Source organism: Fukomys damarensis, unplaced genomic scaffold (assembly GCF_012274545.1).
Source record: "Fukomys damarensis isolate Sample0158 unplaced genomic scaffold, DMR_v1.0_HiC HiC_scaffold_4, whole genome shotgun sequence".
NCBI classification, from domain to species: Eukaryota; Metazoa; Chordata; class Mammalia; order Rodentia; family Bathyergidae; genus Fukomys; species Fukomys damarensis.
In genome coordinates, this window is record NW_022900916.1 from 70,201,579 (window position 1) to 70,210,235 (window position 8,657).

Sequence of the window (8,657 nt, forward strand, 5' to 3'; positions counted from 1 at the left end):
TTCTTAAGATCTTGGCAAGTTGTCATGTTGCTGTCTTGCATATAGCCATGGTCGTGATTGTTATCCGAAGTGCCCTGCCTTTGTCAAGCATGACGACTGAGATGTCCCGGTGATGGAGTCAAGGAGAACTCTTGGAGCCACCGTGTGAGCCCTCATTAAGCAGACTGGCTTCCTCACCTGATGAAAGCCCGGGCACCCTGAGAGGCGGGGCACTGCAGAGCACACCACTGCCTGCAGGAGGGGAACAGAACAGCTTGTGGTTTCCCTCTTGCCAGCCGAGGGCCATGAGCTTAAGGCTGCCACTCTGAAGTGTTTACCTTTCCCACTTGGGTTCTCTGAGTGCACTGTGCAGTTTGCAGGGGCTCGGTGATGCGTGAAGACGCCGCTGTTACGTCGGCTAAGGGATGTGTGCTTCAAACTCTTGCGCGTTAGACATTTTTGTTTTTATGGCAAATATTACAAATAAATAAACATCATGAGCAAAAGCTTTCAGGATAATAATTTTATAAAGTGTAAACAATTCTTAGACCAAAAAGTTAGAGAACTGCTGTAACAGACAAACCCTTGAAAAACAATAATAATAACATATTGTTTGAGCTCTTTCTACACGCTCAATCCGCTGTCTTCACATCATCTTGCTGAAGCTGGAGGACAGTCCACTGGAGTGTCTCACCTTGCTGATGAGGAGTTGGGATTGGCTGGTACGTGGCAGAGCTAGGACCGAACCCTTTGCATCTTGTTTCCTGGGATGCGTCTTAAGATTCTGTAGTTATGGAGATTCAAAGGATACAGAACTTCATAGTGAACCTCTGCTCTGGGAGCTGAGAAGCCACAAGTCTGAGGTATGTCCTGAGCTCATTTTTAGAAGCCAATTCTGGATTATGAATCTCTAGTTGGTTGACTGTAACAAAAAACCGAGACCTGGATTGAATCCATGATAGTCCCAGAGATCTTGCCTTGATGCTCCCAGCTTTTTCAGACAGAGTTGTTGGCTGCTCTATGTCCCTGATCTCATTAGATTTATGACTGGAGCAGAGGAGAGCTGCCTTGCACCCTGAAGAACCTCTGGGCTGGGCACATTAATCACGAACTCCCTCCCGAGTGAAACCTGGCATGAGAGAACAGGACAGCCAGGAAGCTTAGCACAGGTCTGTCCGTGCCTTGGGACTCTGGCTCCCTCTGGTGCCAGTGGCTTTACATTCTGCATTTACAAGATAATAGGGATTAAGGAAAGCAGGATGAGTTAAGGTGGAGGGTTGTTCACTGTCGCTGTTTTAGAAAGGAAGAAAAAAAAAGAATAAATAAGAAGTCTAAGTGTGATATTTATATATTGGAAAAAACTGTTCGAGACTTACAGAATGTTAGGGATATATGACAGTTACCTAATTAATTTTCCCAGTAAAAACATCTTTCCTTTATTACAATTTATTACATATGTGATGCATGGGAGACCCCAAGCTTGATTCAGCCCCACCTCCCTCAATTTCTTGATATATCAAAGAGCAACTCGCTGAGTGACTTGCTTGAGATCCCACAGCTGGTTTATAGCCAAGACATCATGTTTTTGTTTTTTGTTTTTTTCCTTTTCTCCAGATGTTTCAGATTTTTTGAATTTTAAAGGCTGGCAAAAGTTTTTAACAAGGGGGAGTTGATGAAAAGTGGTAAGGGGAAGAGTAATAGAGCACAGGCCCACCTCCATTGTGTGGTAGTAAGTAAAGATTTTAAGCACCCCTAACCATTGCCTGATGTCAGCACTTCCCATGGGAAAGGATGTTTGTGTCTATTTTAATGTCCTTTGAAAAGTCTAAGTTTAGTTCTGTGTAATTCCTCTATAGTTTCCTACTTTCCTTTATTTTAAAGTGGTGTGGGAAAATGTTACCCTTTAAAGGCTGCACAGTCATCAAGATGATGTTTGGCCTCTGCTGAGCTGTATTTGTGCTCAGGAAGAAAGAGGAGAATAGCTATTAGTCGGCTTTCCAGTACGGTACCAAAATACCCAAGAGAATCAATTTTTAAGAAGGAAAGGTTCATTTTGGCTGACACTTTGGGAGGCTTCCATTATGACAGAATACGTTCAATGGTGACTGGGAAGCACAAATAGGGAGAGCGAGAGATTGGTGTCCCAAAGTTCCCTCCGAATGTGTACCCCAGCGACCCACTCTTCACGCTTGCCTTCACCCACAGCACCATGCTGAACACCAGGTCTTCAACACGGAGGCTTTGGGGCTTTCCAGACCCGCACAGAAGAAGTGAGCCTCCCTTGTCCTCTTGGTAAGACAGCGCTTGAACGGTCCCCCATTGTTCACATGTTGGAAATTCAGTCCCCTCTTCCATCGATGGCATTGGGAAGTGGTTAGAGTTAAATGGAGTCCTCAGGTGAAGCCTCTGTAATAGTGGTGGTGGCCGTGCAAGAAGAGGAGGAGACCTGACTGAGCTGGAATGCTGTCTGTCTTGCTGCAGTGTGCCCTGGCCTGTCAGGAGGCAACAAGAAGGCTCTCACAGGTGCCAGCACCACGCTTTCAGGTCTGTCAGCCTTCACAGACGTGAGCTAAGTAACCTCCAGACTACCCAGCCTCAGGTATTCTGTTTCAGCGATAGAAAGTAGGCTCAGGGAGGTAGCACGAGCCCTGCTTTCTGGTTCTTTGAGTGTCAGGTGACAATTCTAACTCTTATATCTGGACCCCAGTGGACTGCAGCCAGTCAGTCCTCGGAGAATCTCAAGTAGCTCGGTAACAAAATACCCAAGGCAGGACTCAGCCAGCCTGGCTTCCCGACGGTCTTGGCGCCATGAAAGTGGAGATGATGAGGCTGCGGAGAGGGGCTTTCCATTTCGGTTTCCCTGGGATCTCACTCCAGCGCTCTAATGAGGCAGCACACGCTTTATGTGAAGGCAAATGTCTCCCTGATCGTCTAACCTTCCGTGATGACAGATGTGAAAGCAGTCAGTGCTTTTGTTCTCATGTGAGCCGGACTCGGCCGACCAGATGAGATGAAGAGGAAGAGGTGACCCGGAGTGGGCTCCTCCTCGCCTGCACTGCCACGTCGGTCACGATGTAGCAGTACACACACAAAATCAGAGCTGGCTCCTGTGAGGGTGCCACCCGCCTGCTCTCATAGCCCAAGTGCAGGAAAACGCTTCCCCAACAGGCTCACCTAAGTCTCCGCAAGCAGGGAATACTCGAAGTTAAGGTGGTCAGCAGAGTAGGAGGAGGACTGAGAGGTGTGACCATCCCGGGGCACTGGCTGACCCGTGGGCTGCGCAGAATTCTCATTCCCAAGTCCTGGGGTCATTTTAGTAACCCTCGGGCCTCCCAGGGTACTGAATGGGAGTGGCTGTGGGAGCTTCTCAGACCCAGAGAGCACTTGCTCCGCTCCATCAGCTGCGTTGTCATGACCCCGGTGCCGCGGGCAGCTCCAGGGTTAGGGTTAGTCTGGTCTTTTGGTGAGGGTGGAGGTAGAATTAAATTCAGCCAAGTTAGTATTTCCTGAGAACCTACTGCGTGCAGGACCTTTACTCTGTACTCCCAGTCCTTGACTCTTGCCATCTTGTTGCAGGTAATGGCACAGGGAGAAGTGGCAAGAATTGTGGACTTGTCCTCAAACAGGGGCAAACTGTTGGTACGTGTGGTTGCTTTCTTAGCATATGAGTTATTTATCACATTCTACGAGCCCCTAGTGAGCTTCTCAGTCTAATAGACCCAATTGGAAGGCAGCCTTTGAAACACTGACCATTATTGTCTTTAAAAGATAAGGTTTCCTACTTGCCAAGCCTGGATTGTAGAAAATGTCTCAAGTCTTAATAACCCTCTCCACTGTCCATTAAGAAAGCTGATAAACATGAAGTTTGTAAAGTAAGGACCAAAAATAGATCAGGTTTTTGATGCCAAAATTCCATTAGGCCTTCAATAAATGATGCAGTCAAATCTATTTAACAGGTATATATTTTGAGGCAGTGAAACCTTATTATTTAATAAGGCCTTTCAAGTTTAATGTTTATCCCAGGGATGGGTTATTCAAAAGACAAATTATCAGCAGAACTGAGTAATGCCTTTTTCTGATCCATTTTTCTTCAGAGGCTTAGTAACTTTTCTCTTTTCCCTGGAGCATTAGTGTATCTTTTGGGGGGAAGGCTGTAATTGCATACTAGCTCACAGGGGAATAGATATGGGACCCTTGATTTTTTTTTTCCTACACTGGCTTCTCTTTGATTCTGTTACCACAGGGGCCTCAGACAGATGAAGCCAATCCCTCACCAGCTCCTCTTATCTGGTTCAGCCCTGCCCATTTAATGCTGGCAAAGGCCTCTTTCCCCCAAATAAAACAGCATTTGGTTGGTTCTGAGTACATATGGTCCAGGTGGTAAGAATGATGAGCTCTGGAGTCTCCTTTGAAAAGGGGAGAGGCCAAGCAGGGTGAGGCCAGTGGTCTGGAGGTCCTTTGGGATGAGAAGCTTCTGAGGGTCAGACCTGTGGAGGAGGTGGTCAGAGACCAAGAGGGTGATGTTGATGGTAGCTACAGGTGCCGATGAGGTCCCAGATGTGACCAGGGCGGTGCTGTTATAAGTGGAAGAAGTTGTCATTGTTAAATTGAAGGACCTGGAAACTTGGCTCTTGAAAGAAAACAAAAGCCTCCAAAGCACAAAAACCCATTACCTCCACCACTGAAATTCACCTATATATTTTTCACAGGCGTGTACTGTACCTAAAACAGAGCAACCCAAGAACATTACCAAGAAAAAAACAGGCAAATTTTAGCCAAAAGAAAACCAGCACAACAATATTGATAGCAGATAAAAATAATGTCTGAGGGAAAAGTATTAGATAAGAAAAAGCTATTTCTATTTGGAGAGATTAACAGTCCACAGAGAGGATGTTATTACAGTGAATCTCTGTGTTCCTAACAATGTGATGTAAAACATACAGAAAGTCAAAATATTAAGGAAACATAAATTTACACTCATGGTGGTGAATGCCAGTAAGTCAGCTACCAGAATGGGTACGATTCATAAGCAGTGATAAGTGTGTTTATTTTATTTATTATTTGTGTGCATATTTAATTTGCTCTCATTTTAGAATCTATGGATATTTTTAAAAAGTAGTGCCTGAGCATGTGTATTATGAGAATGGGCTAAAGTTCCATCTCCTACTAGAAAAAAAAATTCAAAGTTTATTAACAGGTTGCTGATTGTTTCAGTCACACCAAAGCCTAATCCATAAAATCTAAAAGTGAAGGAATAAAATCTGCTCCAGTAATTAAATGGGATTCTGTACCCAGCTTTGGTTAGGTTTCTGTTTATGTATGAGACAGAAGCCTTGAGAGTCGTAAATCCCCATTTTAAACGGTTGCCAGCTATAGGTTAACACTCAGACTCCCTTGGCTTTTCCCCATTGGTTCTGGCTCATGGTGTTTTGGATGTTCTGTTTTCCTTGCCCTCTCTGCCATTCCATTCCTGGGCTCTCATTTCCTCTGCTCCTGGGTTTTGGTTGGCCTCGTTTTAGAACTTAAAAAAAAACAACGCATCTGCTGTCTCTTCCTAGTCGCCTTCATTTACATTTTAGTCTATTTTTTTTCTGAGATGAGTTCAACCCGCTTTACTTCCTGTTTTCATAAGCTTTATGCAACTGGAGAAAAATGTGATCATGCATGTTGAAGTCAGAGTTGTATGATTAACTTTGTGTTTTTACTGTTATAGGGACTATGCTGACTGATTGGGTGGATGCTGGGCGTGGAAATTTGCAGAGCTGTCTTGGAGGGTCCTGTATTCTGCTGACTTGAAGATGGGTGGTGGATGCAGCTGCAAGTAATTAGCATATATGCCCCCATTTCCAAGGCAAAAAGGAATAGTTTTGGCTCCTTCCACTAGCTACATTTTCATGCTAAATGCACTTGAATATATTCAATAAAACACATTAATCTTTCATGTTTGGTGAATGAATTTTGACAAATACACACCCCAATTAAAATATAAGACACTCTGTTGTCCTTGAAAGTTAGCTTATGCTTGTTTCATGGAGTTATGATCTCAGCCCTCCTCCCTAGGTCCAGGCAACCCCCGATCTGCTCAATGTAGTCATACATATGTGTTTTAGTTCCTACAGCATTTTTTTCTGAGATTTTGTTATGTGTGGGTTTTTTAATTGGTACTATTTCATTTCATGTGGAAATATCAGAATTTTTGTTTATTCATTTTCCCACAGATGAATACTTGGGCTGTTTCTACTTTTTGCTTATTATGAATAAAGCCTTTTTTAATGCACAGACATTTTTGTGAACATGCATGTTCATTACTCATGGGATAAGTCTAGGAGTGCTGGTGCTAGGTTGAACAATTCAAATTTATTAGTATTCTAAATTACTTTCAACATGATTGTAGGATTTTAAACACCCACCAGAAATGTAGGATTGCGTTCCACGGTCTTGCTAACACTTAGTAGAACCAAGTTTAATTTTTCACCCTTGTAATGAGTGTGTAGAAGTTCCTCATTATGGTTTTCCTTTCTATTCTCTAGTGACTAATGATGTTGAACATGTTTTCATGTGCTGATTGACCATTTGAATATTTTCTTTTGTGAAATGCTGATTCAAGTCCTTAACCAATTTTAAGTCATTTATATCTTTATTATTTCCTTTCCCTTTGAAGAGTTTGAGCAGTCAACATACTTTAACAAAGAGCCAATTAGACGCCTAAGTTACTATAGTCTTTCAGCTTTCATGTCTTACTTAAGTAATACACCATCAGAGTTGGTGTATTACTTCTATTTTACAGAATAAGTAGACAAGATTCAGAGGCACCGAGAACTTCTGTAAAATTTGAATTTCTCATCTTGAAACATAAGGAATCTGAATTAATTTTCACTTGAGAAAACGTTGGAGGGAAAACACTGTGAGAGAAAGTTTCGTGCCCTTGAAATTGGTCTTGGCTTTTATTTTCCAGTGTCTTTTTTGGTGCAAGAACTGGTATGCATCTGTAATCCCGGCTCTTGGGAAGCTGAAGGAAGCAACTTGAGGCCATGAGTTTGAGAGCAGCTTGGGCAACAGAGTGAGACCATGTCTCAAGTAACTGAAATAAAATTTAAAAATAAATTTCTTATTTTATAATAGCTATAAACTTACATAGAATTTCTAAAGACATACAGGGTTTTCATATACCCACTGATCCTGTTTTCTTTATTTAAAAAGCTTTGCAGAGAAATATTTCGAATGCATACAGTACACTCTTTTACTTGCACAATTCAATGGAGTTTGCTATATCCACAAAAATGTGACATGCAACCATCACCACAAAAAGAAACCTTGGACAGTTTAGTTATCAACTCCTTCCATGCATGTGACTCCTTCCAGCCCTGAGCAACCACTAATCTACTGAGGTCTGTGTGGATTAATTGTCCTGGATTTTTCATATGAACTGAATTGTACCAAATGTGGTCTTTGGTGACTGGCTTCTTTTCATCCTAGTTGTTTTAACACTTGTGGCAAAAGACTACTGGCCATCGCCAAGAGACCCGGGTACTGCCCTCTGCACTCTAGGCCGCCTTGCATGTAACTGTGATCTTTGACTGAACTCTGACCAAAGGAGTCAGAGCAGAAATGTGGTATGTACCATTTCTAGGCTTGCCTTTTTTTGTTTGTATTTCTTATAATCTTTCTCTCCTTCCCATTTTTTGTACATTTAAAATAAACATAATAGCTGTGAGCTCCATGTCATATATTAATGCATATATACAACATGTAATGGTCAAAGCAGGATGATTCACTTATCCATCAGCTCAAACATTTATTTCTTCAAGGCCTGATCTTTGAAAACCAAACCAAATGGAACATCCCACCACCCCATTCTTATTCTTTTCTCACACTAAGGCAAACTGAGGAGAATTCAAAGGATCCGGATGGTGAAAGCGCAAGATCAGAGCCGAGCCTGAGCAAAGCCCTGTCCTGACCCCTCCTGGACTATGCCTGGGGCTGTACAGAGATATTTATTATATTAAATTAACTGCTGAAATGTAGGCATTGTCTACTCCAGCAACTAATCTTATTTACCTTTTCTACTAAAAACACTCTTTGAAAGTCCATAATTGTGAGTGTCTCTAATGCATCAAAAACTCCAGTCATGCATTGTCTTTTTATAACACTCACTGGCCACTTACCCAAGACAAAGACTGAGGAAGCCTAGTTCCTGTAAGCCAGGGCTCCTGCATGTGGTACCAGCACATATCTTGGTACTTTCAAGTTGTCTTAAAAACAGATATTTCCTGAACTTTTATATGGTATTTAGTTGAAAAGAATCAGAGAGGATATTTTAGTGAAATAAATCACATATATCCACAAACATTTATTAACATCCTTAGAACAAATTCTCTAAGCTTAGTATTTATTTCTCTCTCTTTGCTCTGTAATCTCCGAGACATAAGAGGCTCTGTAGGAAACAGGAAGAACAGCACTGTGTACACTGCAGGGCATTTTGTGAAGTATAAAATTCTGCTCAGTTCCAAAGATCAAAAGGTCTACCCAGCTGGGACATATAAATCCTAGTGTTAGAATTTATGAGGGAGTTATCTTGAATTATGTGTTGGGCGTTGGGCTTGGCACATAATAAATAGAAATGATCCTCCCAGGACAGTAGATTAACATCCAGGGGAAAAATCAGCCGTCTGTGGAAT

The 8,657-nt window shown here is 42.4% G+C and overlaps 1 long non-coding RNA gene across 2 annotated transcripts; it reads left to right on the forward strand.

The window, feature by feature from the left end:
- The first annotated feature begins 720 nt into the window (after positions 1-720).
- Positions 721-6,047, forward strand: LOC104849177. Of its 2 annotated transcripts, XR_776661.2 has the most exons (5): positions 721-842; positions 2,185-2,271; positions 2,461-2,523; positions 3,556-3,618; positions 5,693-6,047. It is a non-coding gene; the product is annotated as an uncharacterized LOC104849177 (long non-coding RNA). The 2 variants fall into 2 exon arrangements; XR_776660.2 differs by lacking the exon at positions 2,461-2,523.
- Positions 6,048-8,657: the final 2,610 nt, after the last annotated feature.